Genomic DNA, 10,741 nt, shown 5'->3' on the forward strand with positions numbered 1-10,741 from the left:
CTGCTTCAATATATGTACAGGATCCTCATAAGAACTTATATTGTCTATAAAATTTTACAAGTTTTCATGGATCAGAGCCCATGTCTAAGCCGTCAAATCAATTACGATCAGATTTTGACGCCGGACCAATTCACTCTTTCAGATATAATGTCTGAGGTTTCTCCGCAGATTTCTTACATTGTTTGCGAGAATGTTTCAACATCAACATCAACGTCACATACTTAGGTTATACTGGCTATTTTAAGCCTTCAAACCAAGATTTCCCAAATTTTGAACTACCTAATTTCTTTGAAATAGGTTCATCTAGCATGTGTTAAAGTTTCAACCCTATATTCTAAATAGTCGGAGAGAAAACGACGAAAGTATGAAGAAAAAAGTTCGCTGATTTGCTCGTTGAAATCAGGTGTCTACTTATTTATTGTAACCCAGTGTACTTAATAAGATTACAATTCTCGTCATAAATAACTAAATAAAGTTTTGAAAAGTTTTAAATCAATATACAGTTGAGTCGACCAGGCACAAGACAAATCAGAGAGCAAAATGCGCAGAATGAAGATGGCGCAGTAAAAAGAGTGCGATCAACTGAGACAAGACAGACTGCGCTCATTATTCAAATACAGAAAAAAATTCACAGGGCATAAATTTATTTGAATTTAAAATAAATTCAGTCAGATACTTGAATTGGTATGAAAAACAGCCAACTTGTTTTGATGATTATTTAATAGATTATACAATGAAAGCGCCGTTTTTAATTACCAATTGCTTCATTCAATTTTTAAAAACATCACGTACTATCAGGTGCAGGCTTAGCGTTGTGAAATTTTTTTTTCATAAATTTCAGAATTCCACATCCTCACCCGGTTTTAGTATTAGTCCCCGATTCACAGAAATTTATAGTCATAACTTTTTTTCGGGAAAAAGGTTCACCATACAACTACACATCGTTCCACTTCAGACAAAAATTGTATGCAAATAGAATTACCAGGATTTTTCCCTTAATGCAATCTTATAACTAATATTTTTTCCATGGATGGAATTGTATCAGTGGCGTATTTTCCATAGAAAAAAAATACAACTATTTTCAATAGACTCCGTGAACGGAATCGTATGACTAGCAACTTTTCAAAACTTTTTTTGTGTTTCAATTTATAAGCTCAGAAAAAATGTCTCTAATTGATTGATTTTTTTCACGTTTTCGGTCCTTCGCGCATGAGATTTTTCATTTTTCCCCATACGAGACCACTAATAGACATCGATAAGATCATAGGTTAAATTATTGAAGATCACACAAAAATATAACAAAATAATATGCCTCGAATGAAGTATTCTAATGGTAACTCTGAATATGTACAATAACTAGGATTTTAAAAGAATAAGAAATATAATGTGTCAATTAAAATGTCTGTTCCAAGAAAGTATCAAACGTAAAATCGATGGTCGATTCGTAACATAGTTGGTAGCTATCTAATCAATACCAAAGGTCAAAAGATCAAACAAAATGAACAACTCGCAACATTCTCCAACGGGAAAAAAATAAAATTTTACAGTTAGCTAAGACTAAACTCTGTATACACTCATTTTCCCGTTCAAAGTAGAGTGAACAAACATTATAAAGTGCAGAAAGCAAAATGGTATGATAAGAACGAAATTAAGTGTAACTACAATTGGGGTTGTTTTGTACACACTTGTACAAAGGGGTGAATTTATGAGAATTTGCTTAATCTAAACTAATGACACAAAGAAATTAAAACAATCTACACTACAAAATGTGCACATAGATAAAATTATAGGGCAACTCAAATACAAAAAAATCTTAAAATGTTTCTAATGATATTAAAATTGGAGTTCAATTAAGTTCTTGGAGATTCAATTGAGTGTCGCGTCGAATTCGTCTAAAAAGTGTATCACGTCCTGGTCTATAGTCGAGGAGATTTCGCTCATGGAGTCCTGGTTTCTGTCGATACTGGATCGAGTCGTGGATTTCACATTGGAAGACTTCAACGAAGTTGACGTGATGGAAACAGAATTATTGGGGTTGAATTATTGGAGGACCAAGTAAGTGTTGTTTCGGCGACCATCGTCTATCTCCGAGGAGAATTAGTGAGCGGAGCGAGGAAGTCCGAAGGTGACCAACAAGAAAAGGCTGGGGGTGTCAATAAGGCAGTCTCGAGTCTGGGTAACGTTTCAGTTTCCCCTACCTTATCCAAGTATCTGCGCTCCCCGTAAAACTGTGTTGATCCTACATTTCGTGTAGGTCTGTCAGATGGTCTCGTCTGAGTGACCATGGGGTCGTCTCCTCTGGTGTGCTAAACTACAAGATTACTTCAGCTGCCGAGCCAGATTAGGATGGTCTCGGTAGTCTACTTGAATGGGCAGCGACCATTGGTTCAATAAGCTCTTAAGATTCTGTGATCAGGATCTAAGGTTCTCCCACAACACTCAAATCAACGTTATGGTCTGTGGCTATTTCTTGCATCAATCAAGCCGTCCGAAGAATATAATTTAAACGATGAAAACGAAGAAGATGAACTTGATGATTTCTGAGGTGATTCCTAAATGATTATAACTTCCGACGGCGCCTGCGTGGTTCCAGGCGTCGGCGTCCTGTTGGCAAAGGCCATCCTCTTCTGAGAGTTTGCCCGGGTTGTCTTCTTGGGTGGCGGTATTTTCCTTTTTCCAGGTAAACTTGTATTTGTTACGCTATAAGTACCCCTGGGTGGTGGATTGACAAGGATTTTAGGAGGGCCCGGAAATAATTTTACTTTGATCGCTAGATGCGATGTTCTTAAACTGTGTCCATTTTCCAAAGTAACTGTGTGATCCGATGAATCAACGATTGGCTCATTGACGGGATTAAAATACGGGTCTCCATATTTCCGATTTTTAAATTTTCTAAAGAGAATACCTCGGGTGGTCAGTTTCATTTGTGAAGATTGTCTGCGTTGGGCGGTAGGAATCGGGATTTTCCGGTTTTCTGAGGAGATCCTGGCCAGGGGAATGTTCGCTTCAGAGTCTGATGAAAGATCCATGTCCGCGTCTTCATATACATCCTCTGCCCCGTCATGAAGCTCCCAGTTCATCGCTCGACGGTCCGACAAGATCGATTTTCCTTGACCTAAATGATTATCAACAGAAATCATAGTTTTCAACCTAGTGTTATCAGTGCAGTTGAAATGATTTTCGAACGAATTGTACATCCGATGGACAGTTGTTGGGTAATTTGTCTGTTCCAAATATTTTTTTTTTCGATTGAAAAGTTTAAAGTCAACTTGGCTAATTCGTACGATATAGCGAGAAGTTTAGATGTTACAGTATATACAAGTCTCTCAACGAGTCCATCTAATCTATGATCTCCTACTGTACAATAAACAATTTCTAAATCAAAGTTTTTGCAAAAGGATTTAAAATCACGTGATGAAAAGCATGACCCATAGTCGGCTCTGATTTTTCATGGAAAGCCGTGAAGATGGCATTGATTATTCAAGAAAGAGAAGACTGAATTTGACAAGGTCTTGGCAAAGACTTTTGCAGAGGCAAATTTGGTAAATAGTCATCGCAAAGAAGAATATATCCCCAAAAAGCGGGTAAAGGATCGGCGAAATCTAACTTTATCTCTTCACTGGCAAATGATAAGTCCGGAATTTTGCTAAAGTGTTCTGATTCCAACAAAACGTCAAGATTCTTACCGGCTTTCAAGCACTGCCTTCAAGACTTGCCATGGTAGTAAATTTTTCTGTAAATATGCGGCCATCAAGCATACTCAGGCAGGAATTTCATGCCGAACTGGCCTGGGTGGATTCGTGCAACATTGGCCTGGCCTGGGTGGATTCGTGCAACATTGGCCTGGCCTGGGTGGATTCGTGAATTCCTGGAATCGCTGCTGGCCCCACAATTTTGATGTCCAGAATAAGCAGCTCGTCCCTAGTATCCAGGTCCTTCTCATAGTTTTTCCTATAGAATCCATGAATTCCCAGTGGGCATCGGTTCTTCAGTGTCGTGGTTAGGTCCCATAAAATTTTATCGTCCTTGGTCATAATTTAAAGAAGCCTTTTAGAACAAGGATTTTCTGTTATTAGCGGTGATGATGGTAAAGATAAGTTCGCTTTATATCGTTTCAATAAGGCTGCATGATCATTGTTGAGTGACTCGTCTTCAAATTTTAGGGCAATTTTTTGTTCCTCCGGAACAATTACTATGGATTCAGAGAATTTGGTGATTGACGTAATCAACGTCCTTAGTTTTTTTGGAATGAATTTTTCAATGAGCATATTAGAGGCTTTACCCATGTCTTTACACGGGAGATGTGAATTTTAAAATAAATGATAAAACTCTTTTCACTTTTCGGGTTAATCTGCTGTGCATTCTTTTGTTGCTTTGGTTCGTCGAAAGCGCGGAAAAAAGCGCCATGTATTTTATAAAAATTTCAAAATCTGAACCATGAAAATTTTTCTCAAATGTTCTCATGCCCAGATTACACCTAACAATTCTAGTTGGTTGGTGGAGTATTTCATTTTGTGGTTTTTCAAAATCTCGAGGCGAACGCAATAGTTTTCCAATTTTCCCTTAAAATTGTTCAAGTGTGGCTCCTAGGCCGTTATTAGAGACATCTGTTTTTTAATCTTTTTTTCTTTGACTGTTAACCCATTGGTACACTGACACTTTGTTCAGGAAAGCTCGTAATGGGGAACTTAAGAGAGAAAGGTTCGGAACGAATTTAATGAACTAAATGATCGAACCGAAGAATGAACGAAATTCGGAGATGTGCTTCGGAAATGGGAAGTTTTTATTGCATCAGCTTTTTTGATTCAAGGTGTTACTCCCGTTTTTAACTGCTGTGTTTTTTGTCTAAATTTCTAGCTTTCTTTGAACAATAGCTTTTTGTTCTCCTACTGTTCCCTTAGTAGCCACTAGTATGTCATCTAGGTAACAATTTGTGAATGGGATTCCATTTAAAAGTGATCCATGACTCTTTGAAATTCGTTGGGCATATCGCCAAGTCCGCAAAATCCTGTTAAGAGTCTATATGTCTCAGTAGAATCTCCTCTTACTATACTAAAATTGCACTGTTTACTTTTCCTTTCACATAACTTGAGTTGACTATAAAAGTTCTTTAGATCGAGGTTACTGAACCAGACCTGCCAATTGGTCTTTTCTGACATTTGCAAAGCAATATTTTTGATCAATTCGTGGATGTTGGGCATCTGGTATTTATTTAAAAAAAACTGATCGTTCAAAAATCTGGTCGTTCAAAATTAATTGAAACTTCTTTTTTCTAATTCTCGCAATTGCGTTTATGAAGCATTCTACGTCGCATTTCTCAAGTTTTTCAATATGGCCTTCTATTTCAATCCTTTTTAACTCCTCATTTACTCCCGATAACAAATGTAGAGGCATTCTACTGCCATTTGCTTGGTCCGGTTTTAAAGAGAAAAAGAACTGTGTAATTTTACGGTCGTTTGGTCTCTTGCCAATTTTATCAAACAGATCCTCAAAACTCACAAAAAATTCCAATGTCATTGTTCTAAAATATTTGACTTATTCTTCCCCGGTGGGTCGCTGATTGTACAGATCGGCGCTAGAAGCTACTTCTGTTTTAGTTCTAATCCCATTTTGGGGAAGGTTGTCAATGCCCAGGATATTTTTTTCGTGTCTTCCCGTCTAAAAAGGGGTCTGTTCACATGTCCACCCGTTGGATTGAGTTCGGACTACTATTCTTCCAAAGATATTAATTGTATTGTCGGTAAAACCGCAGCACAACTTTTTAGTTGGTTTATCTACACGCTCAACCTCCAAGTTAGTGTATCGCAGTTTCAACTCATGTAACACATTCTGTTTTAAAAAGCTCACTTGGCTAGCCGAATGTACAGGTATAATCAAATTTATACTCATTTCCCAACCGAGTCCTGTATTTAATAATTTCTTCGTTTCCAATCCATTTGATCGTAAATTGTCTTCACACTCAAACTGAATAGTCCTCGTCACTTTGACAGTTTTTGTTCCAGGCGTTAAATACTCCACATGTTTCTTGGTTTTTGCTTCAAAAATGTTCTCACGGGACGTATTTACATTTTTCAGTATTGACAGAATTATTTAGAGTATTTACACTTTATCTTTCGCTCTTCAATTTACATAATTTTGCGAAAAGTTCTATATAATTTTAGTTGTTTACTAATGATATCTCTATCTGGACAGACGTTTAGGTTTCCCTTTCTGAAACGGTTTCCACATCTCATACAAGTGTTGATGTTGAGACTTTGCTCCATCTTTGCTTGGTTATTCACATCAAATGATTTGAAGCTCGGCCCGATGGTCGTGTTTGCCATATTCGTTAGCTTCTGATGGTTGAAGTATCCTTTTTTGTCCATTAGAGCATGACTTAAGGCTTCCGAGTGACTGATGGTTGCAGATAGTAATTCCCGTTGGGTCTCAATATTTCTCATATTACAGATACATACATCTCTTATCCACTCTGCTTCGTCTGACTCTCTAATGTTACACGTGCTAGCTAGGTCCTTCAATGCTCCTCAAAACTGTTTAAAGGATTCTCCATCTCTTTGTTTCTGAGTTAAAAGTTTGTACCTCTCAACTGTAACATTTGGAGGTTTATTGAAAGCTGGGACCAAGAAGTCTCAAAGTTCTTAAAAAGAAATGGATGAATTTTCATCACCAGGTTTTTCTGAGAGAATACCCTTTTCCCTTCATTTCCGAGGAGTAGAAATAGGATGTACCTCAACTTCTTATCGGCTTAGGCTCTTCTCAACCCTCCGAAAAAATCTCTTTTGTCGTTTATTTTCTTCTCTTCGGCGGCTTCGTAGGATTTCATCGTTGTCCTTATTCATGCCTTCGGACTGGTTTGTTCCATTTTCGACTCACTTCCGACGCGGACTGTTCGAGGATTGGAATCTGGTTTTCTGGTACCTCTGGTCCACTCATATTGTCGATGTCCAGATTCTCCTTGCCTATGATTGCCAATTGAAATTGGTCGCTCCAGTTGGTCCAGGAATGTGGTGGCTCCTTGGTGTGGTTCAACCAAAATGCAGGAATTGCCATCAGGTTCAATTCGTTTGACTGCGCCATAATAAACTATTCTAATGTTAACCCCGAATAGTTACAATCTATGTACACTAGCTACGAACTAATAAGAATAAGAAAGATAATGTGTCAATTAAAATGTCTGTTCTAAACAGTATCGAACAGTGGAATGATCGAACGATGGTCGATTCTTAACATAGCTGGGACGTATCTAATCAGTACCACAGGTCAATAGATCAAATAAAATAAACAACTCACAACAGTATTAGTGGAATATTTTCCATCGAAAAAAAACAATAGACTCCATTAAAAAGAAGAAATTTAAATAAGAATATCATTAGGACACATTTTTGGCTCGCTTAAAATTTTGTGGGCCTCTTCTTAGACGACGATTACAATGCCAAGATCAATTCAATTGGTAGTGATCTGAAAATTGTCGCGGTTTTCTCAAAACACGAATGATTTGTTGTAAAATCGAGTGCCAAACAAATAAATATTAGGCAAGAAAGTTGGCTCCTTGCTCATCGTCTATTTTTTTATTCTTCAAAGAAAAAGATGATGTGTAATGAGATACTCTTTTGTGTAATCATCATTTGTTATTGGATTACAGCAACAAGTGCCTCTGAAGTCTGCTAGTGCGTTTATGGCATGCATACCAAATTCAGATGCGTGAAAAGAAGTTTTGTGTGTTTCGGGGGCCGATATTAGGGGCCGAAGAGAGGGGAGGCACCCCACCTCTCAGTAACACAAACCTATCACCACCCAATGTGTTTTGATTTATCTTGTTTAAGGCAACAATTTTAGTCTCAAGGACGCGAATATATTTGAACACGCGACTTAGACGCGAGAGACACGTCAAAAGAAGCAATTTTTGTTCAAAATGTTAAAAATAAAACAAAAAAATTACCTTTTGGGCAATAAAAATAAACTAAGCTAAAAACTTCTGCTAAATTTGGGTCAGATTAAACTTTTTGAGGAGCTCAAAAACAAAGTCTGCACAAAAAAAAGTTCTTCTCCGAAAACTCTTGATCGGTCTTTGTACAACTCATCTTGAAAACAGATGATTCACCTTTGATGTACGGGAAAATTGAGAAGCAGACCCATATTTGTTAGAGTATATTGCTTTGATTGAGAGATTGTATGCTTGATATCGAGCATAGTGTTTGCACCAGATTTTTGCTTTGAAAAAATTCTTAATCAAGAGAACAAAGCGTAAAATGCTGATGTTTCTCCGCTTAATTAAAGTTAGAATAAAGTAGTCAAGGCAAGACTGCTCGTATCAGAGCGAAACTCTGAAATATCCGACTGCCCTCTGATGTCTATGGAGTAGTGTTTGCTTCAAATAAAAGACGAGTATTTAAAAAAAAAGATATTTTGCTTAATCCCCCCCACATTTTGATATATTTTGCATATAGCAAGGTGTTGAATACACCAAATATCATGCCGCAATTCAATTTGAAACAATTTCTCAGAGAGGCTTTATCTCCGTTTACGCGTTATTGCGCGAATTATAGCGAGCGTTAATTCTCTTAATTGGCCTAAGTGACTGTCATACCTCTAAGTATGGACGTGAGTATATCGTTTGCAATCGGATGGATAAATGTAATCTTGATGCGATTCACATAAAACAGCTGTCTTTAAGAATAATAAATTATCGTCTGAGCTCTTGCTCATGATCTTAAGTCTGCATGCAGCCGTATCATGGTCAACTGGCCAAACAATATATGAATATGTTAATCAAATAAATAGATAGCAATGATGATGAGTTTATCGATCCGTACCGGATCACACTCCCCCTTTTCAGGAAATTTTAGGAGTTTTCAATTTTGGTGTTTTATAGTCCCTTGAGGACTGTCTATGCAGTTTCTCTCGCCGATTATTCTCTATTTTTTTTGTCTCTCCTGTTTCCTCGTTATTGTTGTCGTCCTCCAGCTTTTCGTGTTGTTCTTGTGTGGCTTCATTGGTTGTGATGTTGTCCACTTCTTTCCTGCTTTGCTTGCCTTCGATAAAAAAAACTCCATTTTGTCTGAGCTGTCGTCTGACAAAATAAAATCGATGATTTCTTCCGTTGGTTTCACTTTGTTTTTCGAGCTGATCGCTTCTAGGAAATTCATACTACCCTGATACTCGGGTGTTTTATCCGTGAAGCCCATTTCCTGTATTAACGTTTTTAGACTTGGCTTAGTTGGCGAGTTTATTTGATCTGGTGGTGATTCGATGTTAAATTTCACAGGCTTTTTGTGTGCGGCTGGTTCTTCGATGGTATTGCCCAGAGTTGAGTGACGTTGGCGAATGGAACGTCTTGTTGGTGCCTTGCACGCTGAGGTTGAGGTCTTTGTTGGAGGCGTTATCTTCTGATTTACCTTTTTGGGCGATGGCTCGCCCGCCTCTAAGGTTGGAGACTTATTGCTCTCCGAGTCGCTGTAAATGGTTGTTTCCTTGTTTGTTGTTTGAGTTCTCGTGTTTTTCTCCAATGATGATAACCTCATTCCTCGAGGTTTGTCGCAAGGTCGTCCGCCTGTTCTTTTCCCCATTGGCTTACCACGCCGTTTGGTTTGACTATTTTGTTTGCTGATGTTAAATTTTTCACCACACCGGTTTCTTGATCCTCCCAGAATATTTTGTGTTGAGGCTCCTCCGGGTCTTCGATGTCTAAAAAACGAAGACAAGATCCTGATCTCCTTGCGGATTTGTATGCTACGTAGTCACTTAACCGTTATGGTCGACAAGGTCCGTAGGTTAAAGGATTAGGGACAAAAGCAACCCCACTATTCCTTAACAGTCTAGGTTGTTTTCCGAATGCCTGTACCCATGCTGTATGTGGTGTGTGAGTCAAAATTTTTCTGTCGATTGTTTTAAATTTTTGTTCGAAAGTTTCAGGATCTTTTTTTTAGTAGCCACTCGCATTGTTTTTCTTGCCACTTGTTCTAGTCGTTTGCTAATGTTTTTGTCAGTTGGTGTCTGTTTTTTTATGCCTAGTGTTTAGTTTATCTATATTTGTTTCTACATTTCGTTTAAGTTTTGCACCTGTTGTTAGTGTTGCTGTCTTGTCTGCTCCAGTGGTTTTCCTTTGCAGCTGTTGTCGTTGATTGACAGATACTTTATTCTCGGACCATTGTTGCAAATCGTGCATGATTTCAGCCGGCATGAGTGGCTTTGTGAGGTTTTTTCGTTCTAAACATGCGTGTTTTGCATTTTCCCACTAAAGGTTGTTAGGTCAGCTACTTGTTGCTACGTTGGACAAAGAGGTATTTGGTTTTTTGCCCATGTGTGCTTCGAAAGGTGAAATGTTTGTTTCACCATGTGGTGTTGTGCGCAAAATTTTTATTATCTCTCGGCAACTTCCGATGCTAAATTGTATGGTGTGTTTGCCGGATTCATTCTCATAACCCCTAGTCTACGTTTTAATGTTTTAATGTTCATTCTTTCGACAATCTCTATGGCTCTATGATCGTCTAACGGTGCGAAGAGTAACTTAATATAATTTGTGTTGCAAAAAGCTGGAATTTTTTTGCTCTAAGCGTTTGTGCTTGATCACATCTTGAACGACCGGGTGCTCCGTTATTTGAAATATTCCGTTGCATGAATTTTATGGCGACATCCGCGGTAGTATTTGAAACAACCTTTGCTATTTGAAATTTCGACCACTTGTCTATTGCAACTAGTATGTAAGCGCCCTTATTTGATTCATCGGGGAGGGATCCGGCAA

Source organism: Symsagittifera roscoffensis, chromosome 8, assembly GCF_963678635.1.
Source record: "Symsagittifera roscoffensis chromosome 8, txSymRosc1.1, whole genome shotgun sequence".
Lineage (NCBI taxonomy): Eukaryota > Metazoa > Xenacoelomorpha > Acoela > Convolutidae > Symsagittifera > Symsagittifera roscoffensis.